General features: G+C 46.4%; 1 protein-coding gene across 12 annotated transcripts in view; it reads right to left on the bottom strand.

Moving 5' to 3' along the window:
* SDK2 (sidekick cell adhesion molecule 2) overlaps positions 1-21,427 on the bottom strand; it is a 1,552,195-nt gene that overhangs the window by 1,315,485 nt on the left and 215,283 nt on the right. For 5 of the 12 annotated variants that reach the window (XM_068263125.1, XM_068263127.1, XM_068263126.1 and 2 more), the window contains exons 1-2: positions 16,646-16,761; positions 3,762-3,892 (exon numbers count right to left, since the gene is read on the bottom strand). The exons of 3 other annotated variants lie outside the window; for them this stretch is intronic. The gene's annotated coding sequence lies outside the window, so the exon portion shown is untranslated. Of the gene's footprint in view, positions 1-3,761; positions 3,909-16,645; positions 16,762-21,427 lie in introns of those variants that run through there. 4 more of the 12 variants (XM_068263134.1, XM_068263133.1, XM_068263130.1 and 1 more) reach the window with 2 other exon arrangements.

The raw sequence follows: 21,427 nt of genomic DNA, 5'->3' as shown, positions 1-21,427 counted from the left end.
ACTACCTATACTAGGGGCAACTATATTAGCTACCTATACTGGGGCAACTATACTACCTATACTAGGGGCAACTATATTAGCTACCTATACTGGGGCACTTATACTACCTATACTAGGGGCAACTATATTAGCTACCTATACTGGGGCACTTATACTACCTATACTAGGGGCAACTATATTAGCTACCTATACTGGGGCACTTATACTACCTATACTAGGGGCAACTATATTAGCTACCTATACTGGGGCACTTATACTACCTATACTAGGGGCAACTATATTAGCTACCTATACTGGGGCAATTATACTACCTATACTAGGGGCAACTATATTAGCTACCTATACTGGGGCACTTATACTACCTATACTAGGGGCAACTATACTAGCTACCTATACTGGGGCAACTATACTACCTATACTGGGGGCAACTATATTAGCTACCTATACTGGGGCACTTATACTACCTATACTAGGGGCAACTATATTAGCTACCTATACTGGGGCAATTATACTACCTATACTAGGGGCAACTATATTAGCTACCTATACTGGGGCAATTATACTACCTATACTAGGGGCAACTATATTAGCTACCTATACTGGGGCAACTATACTACCTATACTTGGGCAACTACACTAGCTACCTATACTGGGGCAACTATACTACCTATACTGGGGCACTTATACTACCTATACTAGGGGCAACTATATTAGCTACCTCTACTGGGGCAACTATACTACCTATACTGGGGGCAACTATATTAGCTACCTATACTGGGGCACTTATACTACCTATACTAGGGGCAACTATATTAGCTACCTATACTGGGGCACTTATACTACCTATACTAGGGGCAACTATCTTAGCTACCTATACTGGGGCAATTATACTACCTATACTAGGGGCAACTATATTAGCTACCTATACTGGGGCACTTATACTACCTATACTAGGGGCAACTATATTAGCTACCTATACTGGGGCAACTATACTACCTATACTGGGGGCAACTATATTAGCTACCTATAATGGGGCACTTATACTACCTATACTAGGGGCAACTATATTAGCTACCTATACTGGGGCAATTATACTACCTATACTAGGGGCAACTATATTAGCTACCTATACTTGGGCAACTATACTACCTATACTAGGGGCAACTATATTAGCTACCTATACTGGGGCACTTATACTACCTATACTAGGGGCAACTATATTAGCTACCTATACTGGGGCAACTATACTACCTATACTAGGGGCAACTATATTAGCTACCTATACTGGGGCAATTATACTACCTATACTAGGGGCAACTATATTAGCTACCTATACTGGGGCAACTATACTACCTATACTTGGGCAACTACACTAGCTACCTATATTGGGACAACTATACTACCTATACTAGGGGCAACTATATTAGCTACCTATTGTGAGAAAACGCGGAAAAGCCGCCGCCAATACTCAAGGTGAGGCGGCTGACTCCGCGTTCAACATGGCAGCTGGCGCGCAGTCGGAGCGCGGAGAAACCGCCGCATGCTCAAACAACAGGGCGGCGGATTCCGCGTCCAATGCGGCAAGTTGCTCGCATAGGCCTGCTCCTCTCAGTAAGGTGGAATGCGGAGTAAACGCCGCACGCTCAGACAGCGGTGCGGCGGATTCCACATCTAACACAGTAGAAACATTACAACACATGACTGGTGTGGCTGGGACTGATAGTCCACACTGGTTTAGGAGGACGCGCGCGCGCAGAGAGGCAGGGCCTTTATGGCAGTCAGAAGAGGGTCAGCTGACCAAGCCGGTCAGCTGACATTTGCTGCAACTTTCATTGGTCCAGCACTTAGGGGTGGCGCTGGAGGGCGCCAGTGTATATATACTGGGTGCTGGTCATTCATCTGGTGTCTGACGTTGCGATCACTACGTGGTAGCACTCAGACCTTGTCAGTATCTGTGTTTATTAGACAGTTTCGTAGTTGTTGATGATCACGGAGCTCACACCCTAGCCTAGGAATTCTGTTATTATCTGTATTGTTATCTAGACCAGTTTCCAAGGTGTTGACGGCCAAGGAACTCACACCTTAGTCTAGGAATTCTGTACCATCTGTATTATTTGTATTATCCAGTCTAGTTCCTGGAATGTGAGAATCTTGGAGCTCACACTCAAGTCTAGGCATTGTTGATTATCTGTTATGACCTTCTGCCTTCCTGACCATTCTCCTGATCTCTGATTCTGTACCTTTGTCTTTCTGATACCTTGTTGCCAAACTCTGCTAGTCCCTGGATTCTGCATCTGTCTCCTGGCTCTGTACTGTATCTGTCCGTATGTTTACGACCTGGCCTGTCCGACCTCGAAAACTATCTCTCCTGTTAGGAGATAGTTCGCAGTTCTGTTAGTGACACTGTTCATTGGTGTCACTCACGTTCTGTCCTTCCCACGGTCTCAGCCTGGCTCCGCCCCTTGGGGAGCATCTGACCTGTGGAAGGAATCTGATCCATAGCAGTAGCTATTACTGTCTAGCACCCTTCCTACGGGTGCTTTCCTCTAAGTATTACTGTTGCACCAAACACTCACTTCTCTCTCGGGTGTCCAGAGGTTAGTAGATATATCTGATTATCGGTGATACTGCAGATCATCAATAATCGGGTATATTCTGCATTCTCAGTGATACTGCAGATCACCGGTAATCAGACCCTCTCTGTGTTACACCGATCGTTACACCTATACTGGGGCAACTATACTACCTATACTATACCTTTGTGCCCGGCCAGCTTACATGGGGTCGCCACTCGCCACTGCTGGCCGGAGGGTCTCGAATGGACGAAATGATTGTGAGAAACCCCAGGTAAGTTAAACAGTTTTTTGTTTTTTTTTTTACTTTAAATTTCCTTTAAAAGACGTACTCATTATATAAAGTATACACAAGTTGTGAAACACAAGACACTTACTGTATATACAGGATGTATAATTATATGACATACTTGGGCCGTAGTCACACTTATTCTGCAGTAGTTTCTTACTGCTGTGTCGCCGGTCATTAGTAATTGCGCGGGTGCTCTCACTACACTACATGAATCCTCATCACTGCCCTCTGATCTCTCACACCCGGGATGTGGCAGGAATCACTAACCCAGTTACAGTGACACTTCAAAGAGGTGGATTCAGCCAGTCCCTGACTCCCTAGGCGTTCCATGGCTCTGTGCCCTGGGGCAGATACTCGGGTTACTTTATAGATGAGCTGGGCTGCAGCCTCTGCTTACCTCGGAGCAGCTCTGATGGGCTCAGCCATGGCCGGCTAATGCTTGCTGCTCTTACAAACTAGAATAAACTAACCCTGGAGTTTTATATGCAGTGGCGTAGCAATAAGAGGTGCAGAGGTTGCAACTGCATCAGGGCCCTTAGGCCAGAGGGGCCCTCCCTCAACGTTAGTATTAGCTCCCTATTGGTCCTGTGCTGGTAATAATCACTTCTATAGATGCTTTGAATAGTGGTAATCATTACCAAACTGTTCCCTATCCCCTTCTTGCACCTCTGACACTGTGGTTGCCATTTGCAGGTTCTGGTGCGCCATATTAATTGTTATGTATAGAGAGTGCTTAGGGGGCCCCAATGTAAAACTTGCATCTGGGCCCAAAGCTCATTAGCTACGCCACTGTTTATATGCCTGTGCACTTTCACAAAAAAAGGAATGTCAAGAAATGTATTAAAAATAAATAAATACAATGAAATTGAACAGTTCCAAGCCAACAACTTTCTGACCTCTTGGAATTTTGGGCAGCAGTGTAAGTGAATTTTTGAGGCGTCGGCTGTAATATTGGTGAAATGTCTTCAGTAACACGAGAAGATGTCCAGTCCAAACGACCACTTTTCTTCTCTGACTAAACCATGGCCTGAATAAATCAGAAACTTTCACAGATTTCAATAAATTATAGTTTATCGACTCTCTCTCTATATATATATTGAATTTTAAAAATCCCCATTGCTATCAGTGCAGCCCCAACACAAAAAAACCCTCCTTACTTTAAAGAGGAACTCCAGCCTAAACAAACATACTGTCCTTAAGTTACATTAGTTATGTTAATTAAAATAGATAGGTAATATAATCTCTTACCTGTTATAATTCAAGTAGGCCTCAGTTATTTGGCCTGAGTTTTATGTAAAAGGCTTGTCCACAGAGTATGCCTTTAAAATAAATAGAGGTTCTTGTGATGCAGGCAGAAGCATCTCAGGGTCTGCGTGTAGCAGATGATACACACAGATACATACTGAGAACATGTTCCTGAAAGAAGGCCACAGGCCTACACTGACCTCAACATGTACACCACAAGAACAATCAACATAGGCCATGTTTACCAAAATACCACATTCCAGTAAGTAAGGGAAAAGTGACATTAAATATTAATCGAGTAGGTGGGTATTATGACACCACGAGGGGGCTAAGCCAATAGTCGGGTCTGGGGGATGGCGAAGATGAGGTCACATTTAACTCTTTCCTAGTCGGTATTAAAGACCCGGGACGGGCGGACAGAGGGCACTCTGATTCCTGCTCTGCTTCCTACTTTCATGCTAACTAGATGCTGACTGGGACCTCTAAGTATTTTCATTCTTTATGTAATCTGATCTAATCTCTGCTGTACATAGGTAGTCTAGAGTAACGTAGTCTAGAAAGAAGGTAACTGACTAACAACCAGGAGGAAAGTTAGTCAAGAGCTGTAACGATAAGAACTTACACACAAGGATCTGCTTTGCTAGGATATGATGAATTGTATCTGTATATTTGTGTAGTGAATAAACTCCTTAACCACCCTGGCGTTCTGATAAGATCGCCAGGGAGGCTGCGGGAGGGTTTTTTTTAAATTAAAAAAAAACTATTTCATGCAGCCAACTGAAAGTTGGCTGCATGAAAGCCCACTAGAGGGCGCTCCGGAGGCGTTCTTCCGATCGCCTCCGGCGCCCAGAATAAACAAGGAAGGCCGCAATGAGCGGCCTTCCTTGTTTTGCTTACACCGTCGCCATAGCGACGAGCGGAGTGACGTCATGGACGTCAGCCGACGTCCTGACGTCAGACGCCTCCGATCCAGCCCTTAGCGCTGGCCGGAACTTTTTGTTCCGGCTGCGCAGGGCTCAGGCGGCTGGGGGGACCCTCTTTCGCCGCTGCTCGCGGCGAATCGCCGCAGAGCGGCGGCGATCGGGCAGCACACGCGGCTGGCAAAGTGCCGGCTGCGTGTGCTGCTCTTTATTTGGCGCAAATCGGCCCAGCAGCGCCTGAGCGGCAGCCTCCGGCGGTGATGGACGAGCTGAGCTCGTCCATACCGCCCAGGTGGTTAAATATTGAAGAAGCCTGAGAAAAGTCTATCTCCTGCTTGCTGTGTTGAGAGTCAAGTTATCTCACAGTCTGTGAGACGCAACTATAAGAAGTTGCTGGTGCCGGATGGAAAGGTGATTTATAACATTACCCACCCTGTTTTAAAAGAACAGACAAATGTTTGATTTCATGAGGGCAGCCATCTTTTTGGTTGAAATGAGGTGACAGGGAGCATGAGACACAGTTCCAACTGTCCTGATCACCCCTCCCAGTTACTAGGCAACGAGAACAACATCATCAGAAATCCCATCATGCTTTGCACAGTATCAGGGAAAAAATGCCCTGAGCAGATTTCTTTGACGGGGCACAGCTTAGCTTCTGTGCAGCTAAAAATGAGGCTTGAAAAACAAACAAACAATGAAAAACAAAGTTCTGATGCTGTGAAACTTTAACTCGGATGCCTCAGTGCCACATTCCAAGTGTAGGTCTTTAGAAGCAGCTAATGGCTCTCTGAGAAACAATTATTTAACTAAAGTCCCAGAGTTGGAGAACAAGGAAGGAGGTGGCTGCGGGATAAGTAAATTCCCCCAACCAGTTCATCGTTTTGTTCTGTCCTGGACCCCTCTAGTCTAGTGGTGGCCAGCTTGCTAGACATATACGACCTGTGCGTACACACTGTAGAGATGGATCAGAAACGAATATGGAAGAAAAGAAGGGGAGCAATAGGATCTAGAGCATACATGTCAAACTCCGGCCCGAGGGCCAAATCTGGCCCTCGGAGCCATCAGATTTGGCCCTCAGGTGGTTTCCCCACTTTGCATTATGGTTTGGCCGACTTATGACTACCAGGTAAGCTATATAAGAGGGTAGGTCCTAGATCACCAGGGAAGCCAGATGGGGAGGGGGAAAGCACTATGTACCAGGGGATTGCATAGGAGCCTGAGGAGGGCCACTAGACACCAGGGAACTTTATAGGGGAAGGAGGGGGGCACTAGACACCAGGGAACTGTATTGGTAAGGGAGGACCACTAAACATCAGGGAATTGTATAGTGAAGGGAGGAGGACCACTAGACACCAGGGAACCATATAGGGGAAGGAGGGGGGCACTAGACACCAGGGAATTGTGTAGGGGTTGGAGGGGGGCTATTTAACACCAGGGAATGTTACAGGAGGAGAGGTGGCCAATAGACATTACATTCTCTGCAGGAATGTAGGCAGCTTAACACGCTGGTGGGATATGGGGGGGGGGGGGGGGGCAGAGACTCAGCTGTAAGCAGCCATGGAAATGGGTGGGCACTTTTAAGAAGGAAGGAGGAATGCACCAGTCAGTGAGATATTGCACTTTACCTTGCAATCTGCTTTTATCCCTCTGATGGTGACACCCCCACTGTGACACAGAAGGAGGGGAGGTTTGAGGGGTCCCTATGAGCTCTGGGACCCCGGGACATTGTCTAGTATGCCCCTATAGTAGTGCCGGTCCTGGTAGGGTTACTCAAAGCCATGCCAGCTCACCCTTTAGGACAAGTTTTGCATGCTTGTATCCAAGGCCGGTGCTTACACAGAGGCAAAGGGGGCAATTGCCCCAGGGCCCCTGAGCACTGCTGGGGCCCACAGTGCTCTGTTTGGGCTCCCTGTCTTTGTCCTTGCCCCTTTGCATGTCATTATGCAATAACATGCAGCAGAGAAGCGGCGTCCCTGTGAGGGTGAAGGTGAGAGCACACGGACTGGAGCAGCGCGCCGGGACAGGGGAGTAGCTATGCTGACAAAAATGATGCAGCAAGTAAAGTTGAGGGAGGGGGCTTGTGGGGAGGGGGGGTTGGATATTTTTGTGTGTGTGGTGGGGGAGTTGATTTTGTGCCGGGGCCCCACTGTTGTACTCCCATTCGCACCACATATTTTCCACCTTCAGGCTGTGGGCATCCACAAGTGATGTCACTTCCTCCCTCCTTGATCTATAAAATGTAAGAATGATTGTGAAGGAATACAAGTCATCTCTGTGCGGCATCATAATGGTGGTGGAGTGGTTAGTACTCTTGCCATGCAGCACTGGGTCCATAAATTGAATTCCAGCAAGGGCACTATCTGCAGGGAGTGTGTATGTTCTCCCAATGTCTGCGTGGGTATCCTCCAGGCCCTCAGGTTTCCTCCCGCATTCCCAAAACATACAGATAAGTTAATTGGCTTCCCCTAAATTGGCCCTAGACTATGATGGACATAGGACTATGGTAGAGATTAGATTGTAGGCTCTCCTGAGGGACATTATCGTAAGAGAACAGAGGCGCCAGCAGGATAAAAGGTAATACAAGTTTTAGAATTGGCTGGGAGGCAGTGGTGGACTTACCTCCGGAAAGCAAACTCAAAATACTGTCTGAATTAACCAATTCGCGTTCCGTCGTTTTCACTTGAGAAATGTTCACCTCCCATTCATTAGCCTATAACTTTATCACTACTTATCACAATGAACTGATCTATATCTTGTTTTTTCCGCCACCAATTAGGCTTTCTTTGGGGGGTACATTTTGCTAAGAGCCACTTTACTGTAAATGCATTTTAACAGGAAGAATAAGAAAAAAACTGAAAAAATCGTTATTTCTCAGTTTTCAGCCATTATATGCCTCCATAATTAAAACTATCGTATTGTATTTGCCCATATGTCCCGGTTATTACACCGTTAAAATTATGTCCCTATCACAATGTATGGCGACAATATTTTATTTCGAAATAAAGGTGCATTTTTTCCGTTTTGCATCTATCACTATTTACAAGTTTAAAATAAAAAAATATATAGAAATATTTCATCTTTACATCGATATTTAAAAAGTTTAGACCCTTAGGTAAATATTTACATGTTTGTTTGTTTTTTATTGTAATGATTTTTTTTTTTTTTTTTTTTATAGTAAACATTTTATTTGGGTAGTTTTGGGAGGGTGGGAGGTAAACAATAGATTTATAATGTAAATGTAAATGTGTGTTAAATTTTTTTTTTCAGGTGTAGTATTACTTTTTGGCCACAAGGTGGCGGCCATGAGTTTGTTTACATGACATCACTCTAAGCGTAACACACGCTTAGAGTGACGCAGAGGGGAGGAAACGGCCAGAAAAAGCACAGCTTCCGAGAGAAGCTGTCGCTTTTTCAGCGGGGGAGAGGAATCAGTGATTGGGCACCATAGCTCGATACATTGATTCCGTGGCTACCGAATCCGTGGCCGGGAGTGCGCGTGCACGCGCTCGATCGGCCGCGGGAGCGCGCAGTAGCGTGCATGGTCCCTGGACGTAGTTTCTACGTCCAGGAACCAAAATAGGTTAAACAAATACATTTATTATGGGTACCCCAAAAGGTGCTCTGCTGAGGGACAGTTAGTGACAAGACTATATATCAGTATATGTACTCTGTAAAGCGCTGCGGAAGGTGTTGGCACTAGAAAATACAGAATAATAATAATAATAATGGCTCTTATCCTTAGGCAGTGAACTGTTATAAGAAAAGGATTTCAGGGCATAAGATGTCCTGAGGAGTAGTGAACTACATGAGGGCTTATAGCTGCATTATTTTATATCACATATGCTAGTTATATTTCAGCCTATTTTTATATATATTTTATTTTAGTCCATTATCAGAGTGCACTATTATACGTGTAATATTTGAGAATAAATCTCTGTTTTTCGCTGGTTATTTTTCTCCATTATTGAGAGGATCTGATGAGGCTTCCTGAGAGAAGACCTGAACCATGGTACCCAGGTGGCTGAGTAGCCGGGAATAACCTCACAGGGAGCTGGAGGGCAGGGGACAGATGCTGGAAGACATACGGAGCGAGCATGGGTACAAGCGTGCAGAATCAGACCTGGAAGGTGAGCAGTAGGCACAGTGGGGAGGATTCCTGCTCTCCCATAGCCATCCACAGCTTAAAATAAACTAGAGATAACAAAAGCTAAAGAATCGATACTTACCAGTGGCTTCCTTCAGCCCCATAAGCATGTCCGAGTCCCTCGCCGACCTCCCGCACCCTGCTGTTCAGCCCCAGTAACAGCCTCAGTCGTCGGGTCCAGTCTGGGTCTTCTGCGCAGGTGTGGGTGGTCCTACACTTGATGCTGAGCTGTTATGGGGCTGGAGGAAGCATGGGTAAGTATCGATTCTTTAGCTTTTCTGATCTCTGGTACACTTTAAAGAGGAGCTGTCAGCCATACTATCTCATAAAAAAACACATATATAAGTAGATAAATATTTGCTCTGCTTACATAACACATGTATTGCACTGTCCACGTTTTGATTTTAGCGATTTTTCTACAGTAAAAAAAAGAGAAAATCCTTAACATTTCCCATTTTAAGTGTGGCTATTTTGAAGCCAATGCTGGTGTCATTTCCTCCCTTACTCTCCTCTGCCTGATTTGCCCGCCCTTCACATTAGAAAGTGCATCGTCTCAGCATGAGAAATATTGGCCAATCAGAGAGTTGTGGGAGGGGAAAACAGGAGGGAAAGAGGCTTCAGCCAATCAGGCTGCATTAGTTAAGTCTGAGGGGAAGTAGAGAAGCAAAAAAGGACAACCCAGCATGCCCTGCAACTTCCTTTTTGTGTACCAACTTTTCTTTGTACCAAATAAGAGTCTGGTAAACTGGGGAATGATCATTTATCAAAAAAAAAAGTAATAGTGGGTTTAACTTTTGGATTGCCTGGTTAGCATCCTTATTACTTGTTTAGCAGATAAAAATAAAGAATTGATTTTTTTTATTTTATGCCCGACAGTTACACTTTAACAGTAAGTTTACTGCACCATTCAGCTGCTAGACTGTCGGTACTGAACGCCTTTTGGTTGCTCTGTAATACAACCAAACGGCTTTGATGCCTTTAACCACACGCTGTCAGCAGTGTTGCTCGCAAATATTTACGCCAAAGTCATTTTCGCATCAAAAAAGAGCATTTCTGATTTTGAGAATATGTTTGCAAAAATATATAGTATTTTCGCAATATGGCAAAATTTGCAAAAACGTGAAAACTCTTTATTTTTAACAATAAAAACAAGGAAAATGTTTACTGCGAAAATGCGAAAAATCATAAACTTATTAGAAAATGGTCTTTGGTGGCATTTACGCTCGAAAGTGAAATTTAACATTATTTTCGCAAAAATGAAGGTGAAAAAATATCGGCATTTTTGCTCATACCTATCTCCCTTGGGTAGTGCGATCAGGTGATATATTTAACACCAGTGCAGCTGTATAAATCCACTACAGGACAAAAGAACAGCGCTCACAGTGTGTACAGAAGATGGCCGCTGCCCAATAAGACAGGTCTCACCTGGTTTCTCTAGGCTGCATTTGGAGAATTTCTTTGGAGGGTAATCTGAGGAAGCGGGGGAAAACCCCTGTGAACCATGTTGTAATAACATGTTACCTTCACAAACAATGAAAGTTTAAACTGCAACAGACTCACAGCATACAAATTTGCATTCACCCACTGCAATCCCTGCAGCATGCTGGGCGCCGACGCTACCGGCCACTGCTACACTGACTGCCACTGGCCGGCAAGCTGAAGTCACCCTCTATACTAGTAAAATGATTTGATTCAGATATGAAGAATGTGTCATGGGTAGGCTGAAGTGAAGGAAAGTACCGTACACCTAAGCTGCAGGTATTTTTACAGATGTAAGTGGTGGCGACTGCAGCCATGAAAGTGTAACTGTCTGGCATAAAATAAAAAAACTATTCTTTATTTTTATCTCGTAAATAAGTACTAAGGATGCTAACCAGGCAATCCAAAAGTTAAAATCAATGTTATTTTTCTTGTTGATAAATGATCATTCCCCAGTTTACCTGACTCTTATTTGGTACACACAAAATTTGGTACACAAAAAGGAAGTTGCAGGGCATGCTGGGCTGTCCTTTTTTGCTTCTCTACTTCCCCTCAGACTTAACTAATGCAGCCTGATTGGCTGAAGCCTCTTTCCCTCCTGTTCTCCTGCATTATAGCTGCGGTGAGCCCCCAAAAAACATCCTCGTTATAGGTAGGTAACCAGTTAAAGGTGTCCCCAGTGTTGGTAGCTAGGAACAGTTGCCCCCAGTATAGGTTAGCCAAGTACAGTTGCCCCCAGTATAGGTTGGCCAGGCACTCTCTTCAATTCCTGTTTCTGCCTGGTGCTGTCCCCAGACTGCCGTCTGAGGAAGTCGCCTCACTTGGCATCATGGGTGGACCGGGGCCTGCTTATATACATAAATTAAGTAGCCATGTTTCCCAATTAACAGAATTAATCTGATCTGAGGTCCAAGTGACTGGAAGGCATGGGGGCAGGCATGGCAGTACAGTACAGGGGTAGGTATGGCGCACATGGTGCTGTGGCGTCTATGGCACAAGCCATGCCGGGACCCCTCTAGATACGCCACCAGAGGGGTGCTCCAGTGAAAACTGTAGGAACTCATAGACTCCCCAAGGTAATTCCCCTTTACTCATTGTCACTAAGCTTGAAAGCAGACTTTTTGTTTCTTAGGCTCGGTTGCAGAATGTGACTCGCATACCACGATAGTCACACTCTCTTTTGGTTGCACAGAGACACTGTAAAGAGAATCTGTACTCTAAAATTTTTACAGCAAAAAGCATACCATTCTATTCATGATGTTCTCCTGGGCCCCTCTGTGCTGTTTCTGCCACTCTCTGCTGCAATCCTGGCTTGTAATTGCCAGTTTTAGGCAGTGTTTACAAACAAACTAACCAGCTTGTGATAGGCTCACATAAGCAGAGTGTGTGAGTCATACAGAGCCTGCAGGGGGCCTGCAGAGGGTGTGTATCACTTCTATCCAATCACAAGCAGCCCTGCACATTCCACACATCCCAGCCTAGCCCGACAGACAGGACAGAGGAAAGGAGATAAGATTTATTACAGAGACAGTGCAATTAGGAAAGGCTGCAGTAAGCCAGAGCAGAGCCGACAGAAGGAAACAGATTAGATCATATAACAGAGATAACACAGCCACTGTGCAATTAGGAAAGGCTGCAGTAAGCCAGAGCACATTAGAACAGGCAAAGGAACTTATAGGATAGAAGAACTAAGGCTAAAAATTTTGTTACAGAGTCTCTTTAAGAACACTGCAGTTTTTGCAAAGGGATTTAGCAGTATAACTTTACAAAAACCAGAAGCTGGCGATAGGTAATAATGTTCTTCAGCAGGCTGGGATTAGATTTTCCCAAGCCTCAGAGATCTGTGTTATATATATTTACCAACAACAGGGGCCGGCGTTACACGTTTTATGGACACTGCAGGCCAGCAATACACACTACAATAGACAGTCATTTTAGTATCGTAACGAGGCCTCCCTGTGGTTAGAAGCGGTTCTGAAGCGTCCATTTCACGCGGCCCCCTTCACGAGCCCTTTCTGTCCACTAAAACCGCTGCAGACAGCTTGATGAGATTGACAAAAACAATAAACTGGTCCTCTTCAGCCTTCGTTCCCACCACTGCCGGCAACTAACAGGTATCCCCCTGGTTTGATGCTGTAATTTCTGGAAGGATTGGACTGGCAGAGCTCATTGGCAGGGAGAGCGAAGAGCTGGCACTGCCCGCTGGCACAACTCTGCACATATGAAATCTACTAATCACCTGAACGCCGTCCCAGACGATACTGACACCGCGGTGCCGCGCAGCCCCCTCCATCCACCAGGCAAGAGGAGAAGATGGCCCATTGCACATCACACGTCTCTTCCTCCTGTGAAACAATCTAACATATGGTAGAAGCCAGGCAGGGCACTGGTACTCCACAGAAATAAAAACACATCATACAAAAGCTGTATTCCAGGCAAACATGTTGATGTACACGTGTCAGGCCCGACCCCTACAACTACTACAGAATTCAAGGCTTCCAAACACACTTTCTTTTTTGCTTCATAACAAACGTTTGCCTTTTTAAAACAGAAGGTATTTGCAATAATTCAGGTTGTAGTGAGCATATGAAGTCTCCCACGATGCAACACTGCTGAATGTGCAAATCATCATGTGTTGTGCCTGAAAGCTAGCCACACCTCCAGAACCGCTGGAATGCAGTGATGTATCAGCTTGTTAAATATACAGAGCCATAATAATCCAACATGCATATAGACTGTTTCAGATTGGTTGATCCTCATCAGTGCATGGCATGGATTAATTTGGCTCTATGGGGTAGGAATTGAACCACTCAGAGTTACAGATTGCCCAGCAAGCTTCATGGTGAACCACAACTCCCAGGAGTGTCTAAGGGGCTACAATGGTCCAAAAAGCCCTCTTACTAAAATGCCATGCAAAACAGAAGTTTGCCTTCTTAAAACAGAAGGTATTTGCAATTATTCAGGTTGAAGTGAGCATATGATGTCTCCACAATGCATCACTGCTAAATATGCAAATCACTCTTGGTTGCCCCTTAACCCTCCCGGAAATGAATAAATACAATGTATTTATTCTTAAAAGCGTGAACGCAATCGCCGTACAAATCGACTTTGTGAGTGTTTTGCGCTTTTCCTATACCTTCCATTTTAGCAAAATCGCCCTAAAAATGGTGCAGGCAGCGCTTTGGTGAGCGGAAAGCTGACGAAACGCTCAGATATGAACTATCCCATAAGGATTCGTTGCACTAGCGATTTTAAGGAGATTTTAAAAATCGCGGGTACTCAAAAAAAAAAACCCAAAAAACATAAGTGTGAACAACCCCTTAGGGGGTGGACTAGTCTACTACCAGATCTGTCTGTGTACCTACTGTGATAGTGATATAGGAAAAAAGTAACATAGCGTGTGTTTTGCTCTGGAACAAGTGTACATCTTGTATATGTATCAACACATTGATTTTAAATTTCTATTTTTTCAGCAATGGTACTTTCCTGTGCCAGGAGTGAAGATGTGCCGATTGAAGTGTTAATGACGACTACACAGTGGATAATTCAGTGTAATGAGGATAAGTGTTTGGCAGGCGGCAGAGATTTGGCTTTAGGACTGGGGGGGATGGAGGGAGACACAGTGCTGGAGAGAGAGGATGAGGAGGGTGGATTGAGCCAATGAGGGATCATCATTACGAGTAACAAGCTCATTATTATTCTGCCTCATTAGCGCTTCACTTAGTTAAGCTGAAAAACTTCATTAGGAATAAAAATTAAAAAGTTGCCATGTCATTAGCTCCCTCGGCGGGGCTGGTTAACTGCGTACTGTCAGCTCTCTGTTAACTCGGTGACAGTGGTCAGCCTGGCATCTCCTGCCCGTTACACACGTCGCTCAGCTGAGCTCTGCGCACGCTACAAGAACTTAAAGTGAACCTCCAGACTAAAAATCTACTCAGCAGCACTGGACAGGCTTGGTGTTTCTTTAACAGTTTCACAGCACCAGAACTTTGTCTTTCATACCCAAGCCTCATTTTTAGCTGCTTGGAAGCTAAGCTTCGCCCCATCAAAGAAAACTGCCCGAGCATTTTGCCCCTGACGCTGTGCAAAGCATGATGGGATTTCCTATGTTGTTGTTCATGTTGCCTAGCAGCTGGGAGGGGTGATAAGCACACAGGACAGTTGGAATTGTGTCTCATGCTCCCTGTCACCTCCTTTCCACCAAAAAGATGACTGCCCTCATGAAATCAAAAACCTTTGCCTGTTCTTTTAAAACAGGGTGGGTAAGAGATTATATTACCTATTTATTTTAATTAACATAACTAATGTAACTTAATATAGTAGAGAGAGGAGAGGATCGCTACAACCACCAATACATGACCAAAGGGAGCAGGGATCATGTACTCTCAATTCAGGCAGCAAAAAAGGGATGTCTCGCTACACCTTGGGTTGGGTATAAAAGTTTCTTCAATTTTTATTAGCACATTAGTAGATGTACAGATTACATCTAGTAGTAGTAGTAGTAGTAGTAGTAGTACACAGCAGGCTCACGTGTATCGGAGCTCTATATGGCTCCTTAATCTTAGCCCTAATGTAACTTAATGGCAGTATGTTTGTTCAGGCTGACGTTCCTCTTTAAGAGCCTTGTAAATACTGTAGGCACAAGTGGTGCAGAGTGGCTTAACCACTTGAGGACCGCAGTGTTAACCCCCCTCCTAGTGTTTCAGGCCATTTTTAGTTAAATAGGCCACTGCAGCTTTAAGGCCAAGCTGCAGGGCTGCACAACACAGCACACAGGTGATTCCCCCTCCTCCTTTTCTCCCCACCAACAGAGCTCTCTGCTGATGAGGTCTGATCGCCCCCCCAGCGTTTTTTTTTTTATAAATATTTATGTTATTTTTCAATAAAATCTTGCTTTTTTATTACCTGTATAACTCTCCCTCCCTCCGCCAGCCTATCAGCGTGATCGGCTTCAGCCTATCACAGCGGATCGCTTCCCAGTGTCCCCAGTACAGCGCTGCTGTAGATCGCAGCGATGTACAAAGTTTGGCCGTCTAAAGTCTCCCAAGCGGCAATCGCCGCTCGGAGACTAAAGGCGGGGCAGAGATCCGCCCCCGAGCAGGAGATGTGCACGCAGCATGCGCGCGATCTCCTGCTAGCCCCATAGACGGCCGTTCACGCCAATGGGCGTGGAGCGGTCCTGGGGCTGCCGGACTGCTCAGAGCAGTCGGCAACAGGTTAAAAAAGGAAAAAAAAAACCCTCTGGGGAATACTTACTCCGGTTGGGGGAAGCCTTTTGGAACCTAATGAGGTTCCCCTTATCCTCCTAAGCCTCATTGATCCAGCACCCCCAAACTGTCGGCGAGGTCAATATTTACATACCGTGATCCAGCTCAGACGCAGCAGCTGAGCCCGGTCGGGTCCACTCTACTGCGCAGAAGTGGAGAGCCGCTATTGCGTCTGCCCTGAAGCCAGGGAAGGTAAATATTGCATGTGCTACAGCTGGCATCCTTTGTCAGCTGTGTTTCCGGGTGAGCCAGCGCTGGATTCTTGAGGTTTAGGAGCATCATTAGGATTCAGAGGCTTCCCTCTCACGAGGTAAGTATCCCCCAGAGGGTTTGTGATCAAGTGACCACAGCCTTGTGTGTTCAGCGCTGCGCAGGCGCAGTTGGCAATTGACTGGGTGAGTCGCCGAAAATGTGGGGGACCGGAGGATCGGTTTTATTCCGGCGCAGGACAGGACGGCTGCAGTGGGCTGGTAGAAGCCCCAGGTAAGTTAAACTGGCCTTTTTTTATTTTTTATATGTAAGGATTTAAGGCTGGTCAATGAGAGTCTAATAATTATAATTTACCATTTCAAAACTCCATACATTTCCATAACATTAGCATAATGTTCACATCCACTCAATGTTGTTGTTATTATTATTTCACCGACCATCACTAATAGCCAGGCCCGGATTTACATCACAGGAGCCTATAGGCACAGATCATTATTACTAATAAAAAGGCTCACCTGTTAAAAAACGGGCGCTAGGTCACAGCCGCTACCCCCTGCAATGCGCGCACATACGCGTCCCGCTTGTTCATTCCCCACCACTGTCTGCAGTATATGCACACAGGGAGCTGCTTGCCTGGCAGCTGGAAAAAGCTGTTATTTCCCACAATGCAATGAGAACCTCTGTGAACCACACACAGCAAACTGTCAGGTCCAGCCCCGTGTCCTAACTGCCCTGGCTGCGCACATGCTCAGTACAAACAAGCCAGGGACACACAACCATTCAGCTGATGACGCAGGGACACCTGCATTTTATTATATAGGATAGGATTATTTAGTATTTATATAGCGCCGACATCTTCAGCAGCGCTGTACAGAGTATATTGTCTTGTCACATAACTGTCCCTCAGAGGAGCTCACCATCTAGTCCCTACCATAGTCATATGTCTATGTATGTATCGTGTAGTGTATGTATTGTAGTCTAGGGACAATTTTGGGGGTAGCCAAATAACTTACCTGTATGTTTATGGGGGGTGAGGAAACTGGAGTGCCCAGAGGAAACCCACGCAGACACGGGGAGAACATACAAACTCCTTGCAGATGTTGACCTGGCTGGGATCAGAACCGGGGACCCAGCGCTGCAAGGCGATAGCGCTAACCACTACGCCACCATGCTACCCACAGATGTCCTGGTATCCTAGACTTCACCCTCCATTATCCTCCCAACCCCCTTCGAACCGCACCACAAGTGTGCTGGCTGTCCCAGCTGTCACTTCTCCATTACTTCCCTTGCCTGTCATAGGTAGCTACAGGTGTCCTTTAGTATTAGGTAGCCCGAGGTACCCTCAGTATTAGGTAGCTAGAGGTGCCCCTGACTGGAGGGAGATCTCATCAGAGGAATGCATAAATAACCTCTCATTTACAATCTACTCAGGACTCTGCATAGGGAAGGAGAGAGGGAGGCACTAGAGTGGGGAGTGAGCCACTTTCCATCATCAGGTGTCTGTAGGCACGTGCCTAACCTGCTTTATGGTAAATCCGGCCCTGGTAATAGCTGTTATCTAATGTCCTTACCCTAGTCTAGAGCCAGCCTGGGGAGAAGCCAGCTAGAGTAAAGAGATAACCTAAGGACTGGAGACTTTAATGGGGCTGTAAGCCCAAGAAGGCAGCATCCAAAAATGTATAAAATGTAACTTTTATTAGCAAGCCATTAAGCAGAAGAATAGAGGGCGATGCTCTCTGTTATGTACATATAAAAAGCATAAAGTGCATGAACCACATACATACAGTACATAAAGAGCGATTCCCACATCTACAGCAGTATATATCTTGCCGGAAGGCTGCCCAGGTTCACCGTAAAGCGGCCAAAGAGTAAAGGACAGAATCAGAGAATTACAATAACCGTTTGGGGCATAATTCCAGGAAGATGATACAGGAAACATCATTAACATCCCAACGTGTTCTGTGAGTAAGCGGAGTACCTGCTGCAGGAATATGGCTGCTTAAAGGACATCTGAATTGAGAAATACATGGAGGCTGCCATATTTATTTCCTGTGAAACAATACTAGTTGCCTGGCTATCCTGCTGAGCAGGGCTGGGTCAAGGCAGAGGCGAGAGAGGATCCAGCCTCGGGGCGCAATGTAGGAGGGGGCGCAGGGCTGGGTCGAGGCAGAGGCGAGAGAGGCTCCAGCCTCAGGGCGCAGTGTGGGAGTGGGGTGCAGGGCCGGGCCGAGGCAGAGGTGAGAGAGGCTCCAGCCTCAGGGCGCAGTGTAAGAGGGGGTGCAGGGCCGGGCCGAGGCAGAGGCGAGAGAGGTGCCAGCCTCAGGGCACAGTGTAGGAGGGGGTTACAGGGCAGGGCCAAGGCAGAGGTGAGAGAGGCTCCAGCCTCAGGGTGCAGTGTAGGAGGGGGTACAGGGTGGGGCCGAGGCAGAGGTGAGAGAGGCTCCGACCTCAGGGCAGTGTAGGAGGGGGTACAGGGCAGGCCTGAGGTGAGAGAGGCTCCAGCCTCAGGGTGCAGTGTAGGAGGGGGTACAGGGCGGGGTCGAGGCAGAGGCGAGAGAGGCTCCAGCCTCAGGGCGCAGTGTAGGAGGGGGGTGCAGGGCGGGGCCAGGCAGAGGTGAGAGAGGCTCCAGCCTCAGGATGCAGTGTAGGAGGGGGAGCAGCGCCGAGGAAGAGGCGAGAGAGGCTCCAGCCTCAGGGCGCAGTGTAGGAGGGGGCGCAGGGCGGTGCCGAGGCAGAGGCAAGAGAGGCTCCAGCCTCAGGATGCAGGGCGGGGCCAGGCAGAGGTGAGAGAGGCTCCAGCCTCAGGACGCAGTGTAGGAGGGGGTGCAGGGCGGGGCAGAGGGGAGAGAGGCTCCAGCCTCAGGACGCAGTGTAGGAGGGGGTGCAGGGCCAGGGTTAGGCCGAGGCAAGAGAGGCTCCAGCCTCAGGGTGCAGTGTAGGAGGGGGCGCACAACTCACTCAGCTATCATTCCCCTATTGTGTTTGAAGCAAAGAGAAATAAAAAAAGGGGATACATGGCAGTGACTGCAAGCCAGATAACTAGAGATTAAGGTGTTGGGGGCCCTGGGGAGCCTCTTAGTCTAATAGCAATCAGTGTGTGATGGCTGGGGTGGGAGGGATGGAGGAGGAGCCTCTTAGTGTAATAGCAATCAGTGTGTGATGGCTGGGGTGGGAGGGATGGAGGGGCGGACTTTGGTGTCTCAGCCTTGGGTGCTGGAGGACCTTGTCCCGGCTCTGCTGCTACTGATCTCTTTGGCTGCAGAAGTGTCTGAATAAAGGGGCCCATACACTCAGCCGATTTTCTGGCCGACCGATCGATTAAAATCGATCGATCGATTGCAAATCGGTTGGCCAATCGACCGATCGACGGCTGATTTCGATGGATTTCCATCGAACTGGTGGGGTGGAAAATTTAGGTCGATCTGATGAGATTGCTTATCAGTTTGCATTGGCCTTAATGGAAATCTGATGGCAAAAAAAATGCCATCAGATCGAATTTCAATAGATTTCAATCTGAAATCTATTGGAATTCTATCCTGGTAAAAAATGTTCTAAAAACACATCAGATAGATCATCAGATGCATTTCTTATCTATCTGCTGCCAATCTGACGAGTGTATGGGCCCCTTAACACACCTAAAACAAGCATGTGGCTAATCCAGACACATTTAAAGGGAACCAGAGATGAAGCACCCTTGTGTATTTTACCATATATATGGGTGGGAACATTAGAGAACACACCTACCATGCTCTCTGTTTCATTCTGCACTGCACAGCTTGCTTCTAATCAGCCCTGATAAAATCCCCGACTGAGCATTCAGTCTGACTTTGTTCAGGAATATTTATAGCTCAGTCTGTGTTCTCTCATGTCTCTTCAAGTCCAAGCCTGCCCCCTGCTAGCTCTGCTCAGGAATCATTTTAGCTGAGTCATTATAGCAAAGCCAGACTGAATGCTCAGTCGGGGATTTTATCAGGTCTAATAAGAAACAAGCTGTACAGTGCAGAATGAAACAGAAAGCATGGTAGGTGTTTTTTCTAATGTTCCCACTGATCTATATGGTAAAATACATGAGGGTGCTCCGTCCCTGGTTCACTGTAAGTCAGGACACCTGATCTGCATGCTTGTTTAGGGTCTAAGGCCAGTTTTACACTTGTGGTGTGTATTTGCATTGTGATGCCCCTTCGCAATGCACAAAACAAAAACATTTGACCCTGCATAATAGTGTTCCAATAGGGTTATTTGCATAGGGCCTTCCCCTCACCACCCGCCCCGCCCCTCAGGCAGTGACGTACTCCCTGCTGGACAGGAAGCACGTCACCGAGGTTCCTGGGGATCTAATCGCATTCCGTAGTTCCACACATGCGCGCCCCAACTCTGCAGCCAACCTTTTTAAAAAGTGTGCGACGCCCATTGACTTAAATCGGACGGGCCCCGGCGATACAGTAAGTGTGCCAGGCCCCATTGCCTTGCATTGCCGTTGTGTTACCCTGCAGTAAAATCAGGTAACGCAACACAGGTTTTCAATGCAAGTGTAAAAGGGGCCTAAATTTATTAGAGTCAGAGAATCGGCAGGACAGCCAGGCAAGGTGCATTGTTTAAACGGAAATAAATATGGCAGCCTCCATATCCCTCTCACTTCATGTATGCTTAATACATATAGAAAATAAGCCTGGTACACACTTTCAGTTATGATTGTCCAATCAACGACCAATTTTACTGCCTCCATGTAGTATGAGGATTAACAGACGTTGAATACTAGGAGCAGATTGTGCAAGTTTGGTTTCATATTACAGGGAGGTGGTAAAATTGGTAAGTGATTGGCCAATCAAAATTGAAGGTGTGTACCAAGCTTTAGACGAGGTTGAATCTATGGACAATATCCCTTGTCAGGAACCGGCCCCTTGGCAAGCCTGCAGATACGGTTCCCGACTGCGGGTTTGACCAGATCAAGAGGGGAAGCAGCCTTAGTTGAGCTACCACAAGGCTGTGACCCCTCAAACACTTCTCACTGCCACCACTAGCTGCCGCTAGACACTGCTGTCGAGTGATCTGCATGCAATCTGCGTTTTCGTATTCGGGTCAGCTTTGCGCTTTAGGCCGAATACGGGAACGCACACACACACACACACAGTACAATTATACAGTAGCAAGGCAAAATCAGGCACTGACTTTGTAATGCAAGTTACACTGCAGTCTCTTCTAGGCTAGGAGCGTTAGCTTAGTACAGCAGAAGTCAAACTTATTAAATAACAATTTAATATTCCAGAAAAAAGTGGAACAATGCAGAAAATAATATA

This window comes from Hyperolius riggenbachi, chromosome 12 (genome assembly GCF_040937935.1).
Source record: "Hyperolius riggenbachi isolate aHypRig1 chromosome 12, aHypRig1.pri, whole genome shotgun sequence".
Taxonomy (NCBI): domain Eukaryota; kingdom Metazoa; phylum Chordata; class Amphibia; order Anura; family Hyperoliidae; genus Hyperolius; species Hyperolius riggenbachi.
Note: the sequence above shows the minus strand (reverse complement) of the source record. Positions and strands in the feature narration are given on the sequence as shown.